The 20,364-nt window shown below is 42.4% G+C and overlaps 1 protein-coding gene across 3 annotated transcripts in view; it reads left to right on the top strand.

Annotated features, from left to right (window-relative positions):
- The window catches only part of MEIS1 (Meis homeobox 1), a 131,706-nt gene that overhangs the window by 74,232 nt on the left and 37,110 nt on the right, over nt 1–20,364 (top strand). The gene's annotated exons all lie outside the window — the stretch shown is intronic.

The raw sequence follows: 20,364 nt of genomic DNA, 5'->3' as shown, positions 1-20,364 counted from the left end.
CTGAATGGAATTCATGTTCAAAATATTTATAATCATAATATTTTGGTGGGTATTTTTGTAAATGCATACTGGTGTAATGACATCTAAGGCAGAAGACAAACATGAAATTTTCTGGGTCAAATAACATTTTTAAGAAAATCAGCCAAATTGTGCACCAGGGAGACTTTCAATGTTAGGGACTGAGGATGAATTCAGACAGGTCATAGCATAGATTAGCTCAAGATGAATGAATGTTAAGAATCTGGGTTTTTAAAAAAAAAAAAATGTCAGGAACAAACCTTTCATGTTACTCTTTTTAGCATAGTTTGCTTTTCTTCAAGTCATTTGTTTTTCTTCAGTATCAGAGTTATTTCTGCATTGTCACTGATGTGACACTGAAGGCCACTGGTCCTACTCCTCTCGGCAGAGGCTGTGCCTCCAGTAACACTCAAGGGTATAAATTAATGCTGATTTTCCAGGATCTGTGAATCAAAGAAAAACTGAGAGCAGCAGGAGTAACTCAGAAAAAGAGTTTTCTCTCTTTCCTTCTTCCCACCACGATTCCAAACCGTACCTCGATGATGCTGACAGTTTGGGAATCAGCTTTAGGGGCTGGTTCATGCTGGTAGTTAGCTGAAGCCTTAGATGGTTTGGCTGATTTTGACATCCTATTTGGTTAACCTAAAATCTGATTAGGGCGCGGTTACTTGCCCGACACTTGTTGCATTTTATGTGACTAGGTTGAGCTCTGCCCTGTGCAAGTTTGCTGCTGAAGATTATCGATTACTGCTGAACCGGGGTGGGGAGGACTAGGGTCTAGAGGGCGTAGCATGAAAAATAAATAAATAGCATTTAAAGTGAGCAGGAGAGAAGAAGTGACAGTTGGGCCAAAGTGCTGATGTAGCCATGCTGATGCTTCAGCACCAGAGCTGACCAGCTAACCTGATCAGAAGGATGAGTGGAAGGAGGAGACAAAATCAGGTTGACCCTGAAGTCACAACCAAACTACTTCTATTTCCATACTAACAGAAAACAAAAAATCATAGACTTCGTTAGCCTCCATCTCCATCTGCAAAGGAGTTTTGGCTTCACTTGAAGCTGAGGTACCCCTGAATAAAATATAATCAAATATTGGTTCAGACAGAATCAGGAGGGAGAAGCAGGTTCTTTTATTCATCCACCAGATTTCCTGGTTTTCTAGGTCATAACCTTGTGAAGAACCTTGCCAAGAACTATATTATTTTTTAAAAACAACAACAAGAACAACAAGAAACTAAAAATACCAGTAAGATTTGCATTGTATTTTGTAATCTATCTATTATCGGGGCAATTACAGTAGAAAGCTTTAGCTTTTCTCCCTCTTTCCTTCCCCCAGTGAGAAAGCTTCCCTAGAACCTATTAACAAGAGTTTTTATTATTGTTTGTCCAAATGTAAGTATCTCCTGGTATCTCACTATTAATTCTTTAGCAGATTTATTTCACAAGCTGAGAGGTCTTTGGGGATGCACAATTCATTTGGAACACTGTGTACAAATTTTCGACTATCATATTCTCGCTTTATGATTAATGCAACCTATCCAGGAAATCCTTCCTGAAACCTTGCTAGATACAAAAGAACAAATGAAGCTCAGGCTAATTAAAACAATAGCAGTAACAATTTATTAGCAAATGGTACAAACGAATCTTTTAGATGCCAAAAGGCATGTTCTAAAACCTCACACACCTTTTGGAAAGCGAATTGCAATTTTTTTTTTCTTTTTCAAATAAATGGGTCAATCTTTTCATTGGGTTTATGCAGTTTAAAAAAATCTGCCTTTGAAAGGGCTTTCAGCATTTGTTTGCTGGTGGAGTAGAATAGGCCCTGAATTAAAAAAAAAACAAAAAAACAAAAAAACAAAAACCTTTCTGGATTTGCACCCCAGCTGCAGAAGAAAAATGTGCCTTTCGTAGTTGGCCACAGGTAGATTTAATCAGTAACACATTTTACTACTCCAACGAGAGAACTAAAGCTTCATTCTTGGACTCATGGTCTCTAGCAAGCTAAACTGGACATACTTGTGTATAATGAAAACAATAAAAGAAAAAGGAAACGGGCTTTAAACGCTGGTGATTCTAGGGTAAAAGGAAATTTCAGGGATGTGAATTTCCAGCTTAGACTTAGTGGAACCTTTGCCAGTTTTGATAACTAGAGAAGATCTCCTAAAAGAAATGATTTCCCTGAAACTGAAAAGAGTGAGTGACGTTATTTAGATAATGAGAGAAAATTAGAAAGAAAATAAAAGCATTTGTGAATAGAAATGCTTGCATTTGCCTGAAGACAAATTATTGCGAACAATTAGAAAGTACTTAATATTTGAGTATGAGTCACTATATAGTCACAGTCAGTTCAGGGGCATATACAACATCAAGGTTTAGTTTTTTTTTCCCCTTCCTAAGGGTATTACTCCAACTGTAAATATAACCTACTGTGTCATATGTTTAAGCTAGATGTGGTTTGTATTATTACTGGTTATTTTGCTACAGAGCGTTACAAAGATATGTGCCTAAGGGCTAGTAAAAATGAGGACAAGGAATAAATACAGTGTCTAAGGTAAAAAATCAAGGGTCTCTGTCCTTTTTGTTTTCCTACCCTAGTATACTGCAGTTTTAAATATAATCTAAATAGAAAAGCAGTTAATATGGTTCTTATTTAAAATATGCAGTGACTATTTTCCTGCATGGAGCTACTGTGTGCCCCAAGAATCCTGAAAAGTTAGGGAGAGTAGAGGTTGTTAAAATGCATACCTGCAGATTCAGGTGTAGAGACCATTTAAGAGGGTGAGGTACTTGACATTGACCGGTGCCGGAGGTGATCCTGAAGGTGAATTGATTTTCATTCACATTCTCTTGGATTCCCCATCCTTTCACTGATCTTGAGGATCCCATTGGGTACCAGACAGACAGCTTTTGTTTCTGAGTTAGACAGACACACTTTGCTATTTGATTTTGTTTTCTTTCTTTCCTTCTTTCAACTTCCAGCCTGAAAAAAATATATATATATATATACATATATATATATATTTTTTTTTTTGCTGTGGCCAAATATATGTCTCAATTTCTGATTTATAACACTTCCCTCTCAAATGTGGATAAAGCCAAAACGAGGGGTTGAAGCATCTTCCAGGTTGAGAATGGCGTTTCCATAGAAACACTATTAGATGAAAAGTGCCCTGCGGGTCCGCCACTCTAAGGAGGGAGTAAATGGAATTGAATTGGGAATTGAATGCTCTGGAAGAGACAGATGTTGTTTCATTGGTTTTGCTTTTGGTAACAAGATCTGGTGGAGACATCTTAGTGTCATATCTCTGCTTGCAACTCTGGAAGAATTGCTCTCTCAACATTATGAATTATTGTTGCAATGAAAAAGTACTTCTGATTGGTATCCAGATAACCCACTTTGTTGATCTAGGTGAGTGGAAGGTCAAAAGGCAGCTGGAAGGACCTACCCGGAGGCACGTAGTCAGGTAGCAGGTGGAATTTGCTCCTCTTCTCCCATTTTTATTTCTCGTTCTATCCCTCACCTCTATTCTTTGCCAGTTTTAACAGTGAATATTCTTTATTGTGCCTTCCCAGTCAGCATCCTTCAGCTGCCATCAGTCCTAAGAAGGTAGTGAGGCAGGAAGACAATATTCTCAAACGCTTGCCTGTAATGTCCGTCAGAGTAGGAAAAAATGTTTGAGAAAGACAGTCCCTCCTTCACCCTGGTCCTGACTAGTCCTCCATGTCAATATGCCTGAACCAGGAAGCGTGGTTGTGGAGATGGCAGCTAACTTTGATACCTTCTTCATTACATGGTATCTACAGATATGTTATTAAATTAAGATACGTGACAACCGAGCGTGAAGAAGTGAGATATTCTTTTTCCTTTCAGATGCCTATGTGCCGTATCACAAATGAGCGCTCTTGTATCCATAAGAATATCTTCATAGTTATTACCTTTTTCTTTCATGTGGTTACCATTCAACTTCAAAGGCTTTAGTAAGGATGATGGTCAGAGCTCAGCTTTGCCAAAACTAACACAGGCTTGGAGGACAAATCTCTACATCTTAATTTTAAAAGATCTCTGCTACTTCTGAGACAGATTATTTCAACTTTGATTGGCTAGGACCCTGAATTTTTTTTTTTTTAATTTACCCAGTTGGAAATCCTCTGTCTCAGGAGAAAAATGAAATAGATGAATTTAATTACTTGGAGGTAATATTGGAATGCCCTAATTCTTCTGTAGTATCCAACAAATAAACTCTGTTATAATAAATGAAGCGAGTGGTTTCTAGATTCTGGGGCAACTGCCTTTTTCTTTTTCTTAGCTGGTTATTGAAATCCTAATGGGATGGGTGATGAATTTTCTTAGGTCAGGTAAACTGAAAAGGCTACAGCTGGAATTCTTCACCCAGAAGAATCGGAGTTAATACTAATGATCATTGTGAATTAGAAGATCAAAGGCGAAGCATCAGCCTGTTCTCCAAGTTGTTGCCCCAGAGGCCATTAGTGACCTGGCAGAGCTCCCTCCCAGCCTCGCACACACCTCCTACCCTTCGCCCCAGCCTTTCTTCCCCGTCAGAGTTATGCACCTCTGACCTGGGGTAATTACCGTCGGGCTGATGAGGAGGCATGGGGGGAAAACAGTCAGAAGTAAAAACAAAAGTCCAGCTTTAAAATTGAACATGTATCTAGGTACCTGGGACCCCTAAACAGAGGACCTCTGACAGGGGCTCTGTTATTTTTCAGGGTGTGATGGAGGTTTTTGTGCTCAGTCAAATGGCGTGTTCATTTTGTTGATGATCGGTGCCTTCTATAAGGGACTTTTTGTAGAGTCTGGCTGGCAATTCGTCAGATGATTCTAAAATTTTCCTTTTGTTTCCAAGGCAAAGTTAAAAATAGTCTGTAGTTTGGTGTTCTGATATACTCTTAATTCAGGTTAATTGAATAAAGGATTGGGTTCCAAACAGAGGTGACAGAAGCCCAATTTATTAAATTGTTGGTTGCTGATATACAGAACCACTGGAACACTAGCCAGCTGTTTTGACTTCAAAGCATGTGTCAATATCGTGTCGTCTTCTGGTTTCTCTTAGTGACGATGTATTTTTGAAGATAAAATACCAAACTCTTATAATGAATATGAAACTGCTCCTGCTCAGTTTATCTTTCAGATTGAAATTGGAACATCACTTAGATATGTGTGAGTGTAGTTTTTAAACTGAGTCCAACCCTTAGGGATTTTATGTCCTTCGTTTTTTCACTTCCTCGGTGTTTAAGATTCCTAGTGAAGGTACTTTGTTTTAAAGAATGAAAAGTGTGATGGAAAGAAGAAATGATGGTTTTGCGTTAGAAAGGATTCCAGTATTTTGATTTGGTTAGGTTTGGTTTGGTTAGTTGGTTGGCTGTTTTGCCAGGAGAAGTAAATCTATGTATCATGGGATTTTGGATACTTTGTTTGACTTAACTGGAAACATCCCCATCACATCAGCCTTTATAATGGAAGTGCGATTATGACTGTGTGTGCATATAGGTCCGCATGTGCTTGGGCATTTTTCTGTAGGACAAATCTCTCTGAATCCCTGCCATCCACACCAATCCTGGTGGCGAAAACTGATCTATTTTACTTATTCAAATCCCCTAAATAGCTCTGCTCAGGACTCTGGTTTGTCTCTTTTTGCTGATGGAAGCCAATGCCGGAGGATAACCAAATAGTGGAGTCCCCATTGCAGTGGTCTCCAGACCCTCTTGGTTATGGCCCCTGCCTACCTGAGGTATGCCGAACGCCATGAGGCAGCAGAAATCATTTTATTAAGGCTCCAAGGTAGTAATGATAGTGATTGTTGATTGTGGGGGTTCACAGCAAAATGACTGCACCTGACAAGGATGCTGGTATTTCAATACTGCTCGTCCCTCCCTTTGTGAGTCCTGAGCCCAGGAGAGGTGGCTTTCCTCCATACGCTGGACCCTCACCCCAGTGTGTCGGGAGCAGGAGAGAGCCCTCAGACACTCAGATAAAACTCCTGTTTCTTGGTGGGCCCGTGGAGAGCCTCTGACAGCCAAGGAAGAACTGAAAGGGTTATGCCAGGCAATTTTCTAACACGTTGAAGACCTTTTCGTTTTTGTTTCCTCTTGCCATTGCAGAATGCCTTCCCTCAGCACTTACAGCCCAGGGAGCGTGGCTCCCAGCACAGGAAGTATTGCTCTATCTCTAAACACTAGGAAGAAAAGATAACTTGAAAGAAAACAAAAGGCCTCCAGTAACTTGATGTTGTAAATGCAAACATCCTAAGTTGGCTGAGACTTAAATGAGACACAAGATACTTGGTTTTACAGTAGATTATGCACAACATTCTGAAGGAGAGCTTTGCTTTGACTTAACTAAATGCTTACATTTGAATGTCCTCTAGGGATGATCCTTTCAGAAAAAAAAAAAGGGACAATATATGCAAATTTATATATATTGACATATATATAAATATCTACATTATATATATTTATATATTGATATATTGATTATATATTATATATATCAATTTTTTGGATGTCTTTGCTTTTCAGTTCTTAATATTCTACCGTCACTTTTTACCTGTTTTCACGTTAACTTTGTCGCTAGCATCCCTGCAGAGCCCATGGGCTCTCCCATGACACAAATGACCCCTGAGGATTGAGGTTCTAAGAAGTTTTTGGGACGTCCAGAGGCCAGGAGGTGTAGTCTGTTAATAGGAACTCTCATCCTAAGAAACATCTGTGAGTGGAGATAACTCCTCTTGCAGTTTATTGAAGCTTAGGATCCATTCCCATCTATTATTTAATGAGAAGTCAGTTTCCAAACTTCATGGGGCTAGGAACTCCAAGAAAATGACTTGATTTCATTTTTAAAAAGAAATGAAATTATCTCCTGCCAACAGAATGTTACTTAAAAAAATGATCTATTAATTACTTGGCTCTTTTGACATTGGATCATTTTGTCCTGTTAACAGCCGAAGGAAAAAAAAATTGATCAGAAGGCTAAATAAAATTATAATACATGTCTCTCTGGGGCTGTGTAGTTTAGTATTTTCATCTCCACTGGATTCTTAAGGCAGTCTTGTAAGGTAGGCAGGATGACAAAAAGTGAAGGTTATAGGAGTTAATGATTTTTCTCAAGGTCAAAAGCTAGGCACTGGCTGAGTTGAAACCGGGATCTCCTGACTTGAATTTCCATGTGCTTTCTACCAGGTTACCTCTGAAACACAGAACAAATAAAATCGCATGGTGGGAGTTCAAAGATAATAATTATAATCTCATTTCATGACCTAACTAATTAGTGTTTTTGAAATAAAAATATGAGCCAGAGGGTCTGGCTTAGAACTCCAGCATGCAACCTGATGGTTATCGGCCACAGAGGGTCAAGGATGGTCCTTTTTCCAGACGTATCTGCCCATAAAAAAAGGCATCGCTGCAGCTGTTGATATTTTGCGCGACTGCAATCATTTGTTCATTGTTAGAATTTCAGATTTTACACATTAACTGCCCCTCCTCCCTTACGGAAGTACGTGGATCTCTACCCCTGTCTATCACTAACGATGCGCCACCGTGATTTGGGGGTGAGGAATCTTGCCTCATGCAAATCCTAACTAAACCTTCTAACACAGAATTTAGCTCCTTGAAGATGTTTTGCCTGTCACATGTTCAGGACGCCAAAGAGCTATGTCTTTAATTTGCTTTATGGAGATAGAGGGAGCTGCTTATGCCTCCCCGATTACTCTTGAAACTACGGTCCAACTGTCATTTCTCAGCAAAGAAGGCTGCTAAACCCTGGAGAATTAAGCCACCGCTCTGGGGTATGACACTGAGGTCTGATCATTTTCAAGCTAGCAATAACCAGAATCCTAAAATTCTTATGAATAAAATGTAATTTTAGTAATGTTTCCATAAACAGTGGTAATGGTGGCATTTTAGGAGGCAGTGACATTAGTCACATGGAAATTGTACCACATTGGCTTTTAAATTACTCCACCTGTCTGTATGAATAGAATTTTCAGTGTAAAAGCAGAGAGACAGCTGCTGCTAATGTCTCCTTCTCCCTGTGCAGATAATGCTGGCAAATCCACACGCATAAAGGACTGGTTTGTGATGTAAAACGGTACCTGACCCTGCTGGCTCGGGAGCTGCGAAGAAATACCTTTAATTACCAGTGGCTGCGTTTAGTTGTTGACATAAAAATGTCAACTTCCAGGGGTGTAACCCCAGGTGCACTCCCTCTAGTAATGTCACCCACCGTACACTTTTTTTCCCTCCCACCCTCATCCGTGGTGAGATGGGTGAGCATTTATCTTGATGTGTTTCAGAAACATGCAAGGCGTTAATACTTAAAAGGAAAACATCTAATACTGTACGAACTCAATTGATGATCTTTCTGTTGGAGAACTTTGAAAGATTAGTGGAATCTAGTTCCTTCTTTCTAGCCAGAATGGAAATGTGGCACCCCATTTACACCTTCAAAGGGCCTAACATCATTCATCTGCTACAGATACATGTTGTCACGAGAGGAGCATGGCCAGGCATCTCAGAGAGCAGACAGAGTCAAGAATAGAGGGACTTGAGTAGAGGGACATTTTTGACCATGTGCCCACGCTTCCTGTTGATAGATGATGAAGCTGATTTTCTGGCGAAGCCCATTTGCTCTTGGCCTTTTGTCTGTGGTCTACTGTAGCAGCTCCGTCGCAATGGGCATGTGCCAGCCAAGGGGATCCTCCTGTCCGCGATGCCCGTGGCCAACGACGTATTTGGCGCGATGGTAAATAGGAGATATACGTGTCTGGCTCATTGGCGGGCATTCTTTTTGACTTCTTTCACACAACTGGTGTTTTCGTGTTTAATTTAACAAGGAGTGAGTAGTAAATGAAAGCTGCTGCCTGAAATCCCACTGTGAGCGTGTTTTGCACTTGGCTCCCCAGTGACAAGGCAATTTGTGAAATTATGTGATGGAGTAATTAGATGAAGCCAGGGCTTCTGATTGTTGCTGTGCGTATGTGGCAAGGGTTTGTTGGGAAGAGGGAGGGGGAGGGGAAAAATAGATTATTACCCTGGCAAGTTGGCTCAAAGCTTCTTCATTTATTTGTAAACAGAATATTTAGTGACCGCATAGGAAGTAGCTGTAATCACCAGCTCATAAAGAAACCACAGCAGAGCTTTTGGGTTTTTGCAAAGTGCTCATGTAAAATTTAAGCTGGGAGGCAGAATCCCTGTTAATGTAATTAGGATTTAATTTACCACCCTTTGCACACAGATGTAATAATGTCTAGATATTTATTCTATCTTTAAGCACGTTACATACACCTCGGTGCAGCCGTTACTGAACAGAAACAGGTGTGAACACTTTCCTAATTCGGTTTTACACTGTAAACACATAGCAATTTAAGGGAAATATTTACCAAAAACGAGGGGAAGGAATGTCTGCAAACGAGGCGGTAATGGACAGTTGCCCTTTATGTACTGATGGATTTCTCAATGGTTAAGTAAATTAAAGCAAACGCTAGAAAAATCAATAGGCCAGCATAGTCTTGGTTTTGCCTCATAGACTTCAGGACAGAATGACAGATGTGGTGTCTATGACCCATTTAAGTATTAATGCCTGAAGAACTGCTTCTGCATGCAAGGTTAGAGGCTTTGAGACATGCTGGTGTATTACATTACAGACAATAATATTTTTAAGTAGATATGGAATTTATCTGTTTCGGTGAGGTTGTTCTTATGTGATGCATTTATACTGGAAGATTAGTTGCTTAGTTGTTGCAACGGCACCATAAATCAGTTTTGAATGTTCCCACGCAGAAACATCTTCATACGGCTGTAGTTGGAAGGTAAGGATGATGTATCTTGAGTTTCCGTGTATCGTGAAGTGAATACACTCTACGTGGAAACCAAATTAGAGTTAGTTAAGGAGTAGATGCTCAGAGGCTTTGGAAAGATCTGTAAAATTCCATTCAAATGTGGCGTTAGCATTCAGTTATTCTCCAGGGCTCCAGATGCTGTATGTCACATTGGTACTCACATGTCACAGAGCTTGACTGTCATCGCGTGTGGAATGTTAGGGCTGTCCTGATGCTCCAAGTGGTAGGTATTCACCCCTAATGAGAATGAGAAGGCCAGCCTTTTGGTAGCTCCACAGAGCGTTCATTTCCCCATCTGTTGTTCCCATTACCAATTTCCAGAGAAATGATGTATCTACGCTCACTGTGTTGGATGGTTGACTACCAGAGCCAGGGAGACAAGAAAAGAAGCCAAGTTCTCAAAATGTACTTAAGTACTGGCTTCAGGGACCAAAGCTGGCTTTCAAACCAAAGTAAAATGGCGGGTTGAACTCACTATGCTGGTAATTTGGGGAGAAGGTGCCTTTTGTTATAGAGAAAGAGAGTTGGGCGGGCTTGATGTGTCCTGTTTACTTTCTTAGGCTGAGTTAACTGAGAGACTCATTCCTCAACTTCCTTCTTTGCCCACGACAAAGCAGACATGGGTCCCCCCCGGGGTTTCGAAAATCAGTATGTAGAGGTGATATCGTGGTAAACCAAATCCTTGGAAATATTGCTAGGTTGGTATGATGGAGAGAAGCAGAAAGATTATTTGGGTTCCAAATTGGGGCTGTTTTCCTGTTAACTGGCGTACAACATAACGTGAATATTCACCGCGTTCCTGGGAAGCTGTAGCAAGAGGTTTAGCAGCGCGCACGTTTCGGGGGTTTCACGGTAAAGCGTAACTTCAGAAAAAAGTGAAAGTCCCATCTAAAACCCTTGGAAATGAAAATTACTGCAGAGTTTAAGATTCTTTTGCTTCTTCGAAGCCACGCATCTTACATTTTGTGAGCATTCACGTACTCTGGGAATCTTCATTTCGATGGAGATCCCCAGAGAGGTGGGGCCTGAGAGTCTGCATTTTGAACCAGCTCCCCGGTGACGCTGGTGCAGGTGGTCCGCAGACCACACTTTGCATCGCCAGGTTTAAGGAGCACAAGCAAGATGACAGATTTTAAATGGAGAGATGATTGTTTTTCTCTGTCTTTGATTTTTGATACTTTGATTTTTTTTTCCCCCTCTGGTTTTGAAACTTAACCCATCATTTTTATCACGTCTATTGGACCGAAGGTGTTTTGTTTTGCCTCCACCAACTTGCCTATCCTTTTCAGTGTATGAGACCTTTCTTTAAAATATCAGAGAGGTTTTAAAAGATAGACTTTATGTTTTAGAGCCGCTTTAGATTCATGGCTAAACTGAGGGGAAGGGATGGTTTACTACACGGACACATGCTTATTGCCCAAAGTCCATGTTGACATTAGGGTTCACTCTCCGTGTTGGACAGTCTATGGGTCTGGCTAAATAAATGGCACGTATCCACCATGATAGTATCATTTAGGGCAGTGAAACTACCCTAAATGAATATCAGAGTTTTCACTGGGTCTCTCAAATACCCAGAGAGCTTCTGATAGATCAAGGACTCTGCAGATATCCAGACTTTTTCTTTGTGGGACTTACTGACGGTGCTCTTGGGCTCGGATGGGTGAAAGGTAGTTCTGAAGGTGGAGTGAGACAGAGTCTTGCCCTTCACCGCCGTCTAGCTTCAGTGCTCAGTACACAGCAGTGGAAGTTATCATGGGGACAGGGCAGCGTGTGCAGTGTTTGTACTAGTCCCAAGTTCCCACTCCGGCCCCCAGGATCGGGGAGCCTCTGTCAGTACGGAGGTCACAGACTCACTCAGTACAGAAGCAATACATAGATCTGAGGGAGAAATGCTTTCGTCCCTAGCACTACTTGCCAACTTCAGTCTGCTCCAGGAAATCCTTTTGTGTTTCCGCTGCCTGGTGTCTTCGGTCTGCCATGGGCACTCACAAATTTCACAGCATCCTGGAGGATGAATTTGTTTTAAAAAGTGAGCATCTGAAAAGCATTCTCTCTCTAGTTGGGCTGAGATCTAAGGAATTATTATAAATAGCACATACCTATTCATCACTGCTTAGCGGGTAAATTCACTCACTCATTAGAGTTCACATTGCTGGATGTAGTTTCTTGAAATTAGGTCATTTATTTTGGTCTAAGTCACTGAGGATCAAAGGTCATGAGGAATCCAAAAGCCATTAGTCAGGGTTCTTTTCTGGACCCCTCAGATGTCATTGTGCGAGTCACCCATGGCAGCCCGGGCCTGGCCTGCTGTCAGAGAGCTGGCAGGGTGCCTACTTTATTTCCAGTTTGCATAGATAAAAAGCAGAGCAGCTACTCTCGGAATCACTATAAAAATAAGCTTACATAAAATCTCCATTTGAAATACAGTATGTGTGTGCCCCTGCGTGCTCCCTCCTAGGAGAGTCACGGGCCCTAGAAATCAAAATTAGGAAAGCGAGGCATACACTTAAGGGCCTCGTGGACCAGCCTTTGTTTGGGGGCCGGCATTTCTAATTCCTTGTGAATTTAGGGAAGACCAGATTTTCCCAAAGAATTGTAGCGACAAACCAAGTGCTTTCATTTGCTAATGTGAAAATAAAGTAAAGGCACCACCTGAACCGTGGTCAGAAATATATATTGCCATCCCCCTTTAATGACTTTGAGGTACACTTGGCAGTCGGGAGTTTACGCGTATCAGGAGCGATGGGTGAGAGATGCAGTCAAGTCTATTCGTTCACTTCCCCCGGTGAGCCCTGTGTGTCGCGGGCCCACACCTGCAAGTGGAAACACCGTCAGTTACCAAGATGGTAGGTGCCCTGGACTCACTCCCTGAAAGTGTTCATAGTGGCCCAGAAACTGTGAGCACACAGCAACATTCATCATCTCAGTGTTCAAGAGAGTGACTGAATAAATGGTGGGGTGAATTTCCAGGGAAAAAAGTCCAAATATGCATGCATGAAACAGTGACTGTTGGAATTTTGAAAAATCCAGCTATAAGCAAGTGTCCTATTTGATTTTAAGAGATTAGTAATTATTAAGTACTTAGTCTGCATGTGATCCGACAAGGAGTCGTTGCACCCCCATTTTACAGATGGGACAGTTTACAGAAGGAAGTGGGCGAGGAAAGTCTGAAGACCTACCAGAGAACTTAGTGTGTAATAAAATAGAGACTGGGGAAAAAACATTCAGAGCCTTGATTTTTCAACCTGCTGGATCTCACTACTTCCAGACGTTGAGACTTAAAATTATGGTTTGTTTTTGCTCTTGAAACCCTCTCTGGCATACACAGAGACTAGACCTGGTGAGAGTGGGGGCAGAAGTCCACCTGACGGCATCAGAGCCACGCCTTTGCTACACTTCCTCAAGAGCGATCCGCGGGCTCTGTGGCACCATCCGAGAGCCGTGGGTTCCTGCTTGGGGGCCATGCTGTCCCTCAAGCTGTCCGTGGCCTTGACCCCTGCACTGCAGCAAGTAGGTGTAGGAGGGGTCCAGGGAGGGGAGTCTACCTGCAGCGGGATGAATGCTGGGCTCTCATCTAAGGATACCTAAAGCTGGTTGGTTTGTGCAGAGAGGAGGCTGGAATGTTTTCCATGACGGGATGAACTCACTCCACTATCTAGCAGGAAAAAGCAACTTTCCAACGTGCTTGTGATTATTTCCCCATCACAAGTGATGGCGAAACTTTAGGCTGCATCTACCCTTCTCTTGGAATAACAATATAAATTGGGGCATTAAAGTTTTTTCCAAGTGAGTTCAAGTGCATTTGAAGTGCCTCCTGTGCGCAAGGCACCAAGCACATCTCAGAGCTTTCTATGCTCTTTGAAAAGGGCATGAATGTAGTCGGTGGTGCTGTTTGCAGAACAAACCGGGGTGAGGAAGACAGTTAGGAGACAATTCAGGTGAGAGAGTTGTGGTTGTAAGAGCAGAAAGAAATGGATGGGTGGGAGACACATTGGAGGTAAACCTGGCACCTCGTACATAGGAACATTTGTAGCAGGCACGTGTCCCCCATACACTGCGCTGAGGGCCAGTGATGCGCCAGGGTGGGTCCCCCATGCAGTGTGTGTGCGGAGTTTCCAAATAATGATAAAATGCCATCAGTCTGTTTATAAGTATCACCATGCACTGGCAATTCTAAATAGTGTCAGGGCCAAAAGTGTTCCTCCAGTGGGGGCAGGATGCCCCCACTCCGCCCCCACCTTGGGAGGCCATTGCTGAGTACTTTCATGCTCTGTCTCACTGAATTCCCACCAGGACTCTCTCAGGAAGGTCCTGCTAGTCTATTTTACCGTGAAGAAAACCAAGATGCGGAGAGATTAAACTTGCCCAAGGTCACACAGTAAGAAGCAGGGACTGGATTTGAACCCAAGCCCATCTGACTCTGATGCCTGTGTTCATAACCACTCCCCTGCACCTGCGGTTCCCTCGCCTGGAACCTCCATGACCCCTTCTCCACTTCACACTTTTTTCTGCATCCTTGACATCTCATCTGTCACCGCTTGGGGAAGTTGTTCCCCAGGAGAGAGGAAATGGCCCCTCGCTCCAGACCAATAGTACCTTGATGGCCATCTGATGAGAGTCCTTATCATGGTGACTGTTTATTTACAAGCTGCCTAGCTCCTAAATAAGATGACAAGCTTTCATCTCTAGCTTTTCAGAACCATGAAATCGATGCTTGATGATATTCATTGACCAAATGAATGAGCAAAGTTTCAGGACAGAGGTGACCAGACCCTGAGACTTTTATAAAAGTAAAAAGACTGGAAAAGGTCCTGGTATAGAGATCCAGAGATCCTCAGTGACCTTGGAAAGACCTGTTTCAGGCCTCTGGAGGAGAAAGAAGTTGTATTCTGGGGCATACGGATGACACTGCTGTAAAGGCAGCAGAGGTAGGCCCTTTTGCAATTGCTCGAGGAAATATACCAAGAGCCACAATTTGGGCAGGAGCTTGAGGAAGTGGCGAAAAGAAGGAAAGGTTTCTCTTTTCTTTTTTAATGCTTAGGAGAAGGAAGATTTGCATGTTTACATGTAGAATCATGAGCTACTATTTGTTAGTGCACAGCCTGATCATTGACTCAGGCAATTGAGAAGGAACCTTTGAAGGGAAACGCAGGAAGGGACTGATGAATGGAGCCAGGATCAAGCACCCGTGGGCAGTGGAGGGGTTGAGTGTGGAGAGTGCTGGGATGGCATCTCACAGCTAGCGCTTGGCTGTAAGTGAGAACCAGGAGAGAAAGATGAAGGCATAGAGACTGAGAAGTAGACAAGACGGGGGTCTTGGGTGCTAGTCTCCTCCCAGACCTCTTAGCAGAACAGGAGGCAAAACACCTGCTAAGTGTCCAAGGAGTAGGCTTGGGAGCTGGAGGAGAATGGAAGTCATCTGGGGACAAAAAATTGCTGTTGGGAACACAGTAGACAGACAAAAAAAAAAAAAAAGAGTAAAAGAAAAAGAAAAAAAAGAACTTCACAGTACAGTTGAGGACACGTGTAGAAATAGCAGTAGACACTGTGACCAATGACTGGCTAGACTTTTAACAGGTACATTTCATAATCAACCTGCTTTTCATGTGTGAAAATTAGGGCAAAATAATACATTTTTAGTGGTTTTCCACAGGAAAAATAATTGCATTTTTCTATTCCTTAAAAATTAGTATCGTGGGGAAAATCCATTGGGCTGCAGTCTGAACTACTTAAGTTCTTACTGCCACGTATAGGTTGGTGAACTTGAGATTGCATTAAAGGTTTTATCTCAGTTTTGGAGGAAGTTATCATGCAATTACTGTACATTATCTCTCCGGGCTGGTTGAATGAGAAGTTTGCAAACTTGTTATTGATAACCTTTGAACGTGAGTTCAACAAAAGCCATGCAAATGCAGCTGTCTGCTAAGATAAAATTTTTTTCTTACCATGATATGAGAAAAGGGGGATTTTTAATTCGACGACAACAAATCAACACGGTATTTTTAAAATACTTGAGCAACTGTAAAGGTGAACAAGTAAAACGATCTCAGGTGTGCTTGTTAAATCGTTCCTCTGCCAGAGACCTCGTTTTTAATAGTGGGAGGGGTGGGGGCTGGCTTGAACAGATTCCTTGATGTTCCCGAGTTGAAGTTGAAGTGATCTTGACGCCTCTTCAGAAGAGTCTGCTATTGTCATTGTGGATTGATGGTAAATGATATACACCTGGCTTCGTGAAGTAGAAGGGCACCCCGCATATAATGAATGGCTCATTGTCACATATAAAGAGCAGTTGGCTCAGAATGATTGGCGAGCCACGGATGACTCATGTGGAGTGTTGCTGTTTAAATGGAAAGGACTCTTGGCAGGCAGACATACTAAAAGGAAGATGGATAGATGGATGGATGGATGGATGGGTGGATGGATGGAAGGATGGGCGGGTGGATGGGTGGATGGGTGGGTGGGTGGGTGGATGGATGGGAGGATGGGCGGGTGGATGGATGGATGGATGGATAGCTCATTGGTCTTTCAAACATGTTTTAGAAAAAGAAGTAAAAATAAGTCCACTATTCAGTACTGCAAGGCAATGTCATGACAATGTTGGAAAGCCAGCTCCCAGTAGCTGGTTTACTGCGGGCATTTCTGCCCTCGTCTCTGGGGTTACCAGAGCGCCATGTGCACAGTTACACAATGCAGAAAGGCGTGGGTCATTTCTAGGACAGATAATTGAACATTAATACTCGCTGACATTGTCGAAGGAATGATATGTCAACCTGACAGGGCCTATGTGCTTACATTTGCTGATTTGGCTGCGGACGAAGCCTCTGTGTGTCAGGATCAGACCCCAGGCCTGACTGCAGCAGGGCCAAGGATGACGCAACCATTAATCACCAGCTGCCATCTTGGGCCAAGAGAGTGTCAGTAAAATCATTCCATATCTTGTGTGTGTGTGTGTGTGTGTGTGTGTGTGTGTATGTGGCTGGCAGGTTGCATCTGTTGTGTTCTAGAGTTTTGAGGTATGGCTCTTAGTGGAAAACATCACTTCAGACCTTCAGTTAGTGTCATCTCATCAGAATTTTTAGTGGGCCAAATGTCTCTTTCCTTCCTTCCTGCTTTCCCTCCTTCCTTCCTTCCTTCCCTGAAACTAGCTAGACGTTCTGAATAAATGGGCAAGGTTTAGTGGCTGGCGGGGATGCTCTGAGATGGCGTGTCTTTTGTTCCCATGGGAATTGATTTCCATGACTTCCTGGTTTCCTGATTCACCGTAGATCTTCAGTCTAATGAAGAAATCAGACAAGAATTAAACTGAAGTTACTGACTGTGATTTATTTTTCTGATTCTCAACAAAATCTCAAACCCTGTGGGCAAATTTCTGAACAGAGGGAAAGAGGTTTATGCAATTATTTTCTTACCCCTGAAATCACATGAACAGCCCTTTCCTGCCTCACTTAGTATAGATCTGTAGTGAGTTAATCCCATTGCTCCAGTCATTCCACAGCAGACACCTCACTGCCCTTGTAACCATTCAGAGAAAAGAAACACGGAGCTAATCGCAAGACCTCTGGCACTCACCCCCATTGTGCCCTCTTAAAATCGGGGTACTCTGGGGGCGGTATCTGGTGGTGGCTACTCTGTGTAGGTTTTCACTGCACGAAATGGTATAAAATAGGGCTCCTGAGAGCAGCCATTATCACATACTGGTTAACATCACAGATTTTTTAAATCCCAGCTGCACTGGAGCCATGAAAAAAAAGCTTTCATCTGTAAAATCTAGTTTCCCTTTGTTATTAAAATAAATGAAGCCATTAAACAAAATATATGCATATAATAGTCGAGTTCATCATGTGGCATCATCGAAATGATAGAATTTTGCGTTTTTAAAAATCAGGGCTGCCATTTTAGAAGGTTTGCCATAAGGTGCAGGTCCCAATACGCTAGAGGTTTCTGAAACTTCATGCCTTATTACATACATTTTTCTCTTTAGTTTGCTTATTTATATATTTATTTGGACCTCCTTAGATGAAAAGTAGAATTCTGTTTAAGAAGGGTTAGAAAAAAAATGGCAGCATTCCGCCCTCCAAAATCCTGTGACCAAATGAATTAATTAATTATCGATGAGCTCAGAATGTGAATGTGTTGGAATTGAAATACTTTCCAGAGACTTTATTTCCAAAGGTTTGTTTTTAATTACAGTGGCATTTGGTTGGCATGTAAGGGCGAGTTCTCACTCTTGGTCTATCCGAGCTGGCTCCCAGGCCAAAAGATTCTCTGCTCCCTTTTCTCGAGAGCACACTTTTCTGCCAAATGTGGCGCCCCTGCCCTGCCAAGGAAGGTGGGCGAGCTGCCACTTCTGAGTCCCAGCCACCAAAAGACAAAGGCTTTCTACATCCTCAAGTCCCAGGAATCAGGATGAGCCTCACACCTTGATGGTTCCGAATTATTGATTTTTTTCCCCCATAGACTTTAAAATATGGAATATTTTCTCGGGGCCTCGGTCTATCCCCGAGGGTGATTTAGGCACTTACAGGAGTGTGTGAACCCTTGCAGGCCACCAGAGGCTCATTTAAGTGTCCTTCCTCATCTGTCTGAGCTCTGAGCACGTCGCCTCTCACAACTTGCTTTTTTAGTGTTGTCTCTTTTACTCTCTTTTAGCCCGAACATAGTAATTATTTATCTACTTCTGGAAAGCGCAGATAAATTCAAGATGGTGGGTGGGGTTGTAGCTGAGTATAAAACATCTGCTAGGGAAAACGTAACCTCCTTTGCCCTTGGCGGGGCCAGCTCTCTGATTTGTGGAGAATGCATATGGGCACCACATAACTGTGTGGATGGAAAATGCAGGGCTTCTAAAAAAAAATTATGAAGACTTTCAAGATGGCAACATCAGCCAATGAAACCAGATGTGGGGCCCTTCTGTGTGGGGCCCCCTGTGTGACTGCCTTTGAAGGTGACCTTGACCTTGTCTTTAGATATCCTGGAAGTGATTGTCCATATAAAGGGAATTAATTGCAAGAAAACACTGAAACCTAATTTAAACACTAGAAAAAAAATTATAAGAATTACTTAGTCAGATTTTCCCTACAAATTGAGGGGGGTGAAAAATGTATATAGTATGTTAACTTAGATTGGCCCAACCTTGTGAGTCATCTCGGATTCAGCCACTATTTACTAAGCTCTACCTCCAGGCCAGACACTCCGCCAAGCAATGTGATGTGTGTTGTCTTGCGTGGCTCCCCCCCCCGTTTTGCCATCCTCACTGCCACTGATGGAAAGTGAGGCTCCGAACATTGAAGGGCTTTGATCAAGGTCAGACAGGCAGTCTGGGTTCCGGGACGTGAGCTTCAGGTCTCCAACCTAGTCGGGACCCCGGCCTGTACCTCTTGGAACCAGTAACTCTTAAAATGGTTTCCTTTAGATTTGCCATTTGTCGATGTGTCGCCACATCACTGAAGCAGAAATGGACTTAATGACCAACTGCCCTGGCCTGCACAGTTTGAAGACTCTCCACGTAGACCTAAGCTCTCCTAGGAGGTGACTTAGGAGGGGGCACAGTTAGGTTCCTTGTATATGTTATTAGCAACCTCATGACATGGCAAAGTGAGACTTGCATTAAATAAAACTATATCTAGTTATTTCAAAGGAAACCAACTACCCAGTTGTTCGGTGAGAATAGCTCTTTCCCAGAGCCTGTTTAGGAAGGGCCAAATGCCACTAATTAAGGCTTTTTCGCTTTAGATTACTTACAGAAGTTAGATTACTTATGAAAGTTTTCTTAGAAATGATGACAGACAACTTGAAAGATGTTCGGCTTTACGTGGTTTTAGTCTGAGTTTTTGGTTTCACCCTTCGTGTAGAGCGCAGTGCACATTCACGCAGTAAAACAGGCTGGGGCCGCAAACTCACCGCGGCTTTCTGAAAGATGTGGCTACAGCTCTCTATTTCATCATTAAGCGGTACACCTTGAGCTTCTGGAGAGCCAGAAAGGAACCAGATTGAGAAGTAGGAGGCCTGGGCTCCAGGCCTCAGAGCCACATATCCTGCCATGTGTCAGCTCGGAGTTATGCTTTTTCTCCTATAGAATTAAGACAGTGTTCTCTGTCCTTCCAACCTGGCCAAGTAATTGTTAGGCTCAACTTCGGTAGAATATACTAAAAGCTCTTTGAATAAAAGAGATATAAAAGATCACCCAAACTCAGTCTTAACAACAACAACAAAAGCCCCCAATTGGCCTTCAAGTTAAATTTTTTTTTTTTTTGCAGATTAGATTCCATTATAGGTTATTACAAGATAGTGGGTATAATTCCCTGTGCTGTACAGTAAACCCTTGTTGCTTATCTATTTTATGTACAGTAGTTTGTATCTGTTAGTCCCATACTCCTAATTTGTCCCCCCACCTTTGGTAACCATAGATTTGTTTTCTGTGAGTGTGAGTTTGGTTCTGTTTGGTACATAGATTCATGTGTATTATGTTTTAGATTCCATATGTAAGTGATGT

Source organism: Camelus dromedarius, chromosome 15, assembly GCF_036321535.1.
Source record: "Camelus dromedarius isolate mCamDro1 chromosome 15, mCamDro1.pat, whole genome shotgun sequence".
Lineage (NCBI taxonomy): Eukaryota > Metazoa > Chordata > Mammalia > Artiodactyla > Camelidae > Camelus > Camelus dromedarius.
Note: the sequence above shows the minus strand (reverse complement) of the source record. Positions and strands in the feature narration are given on the sequence as shown.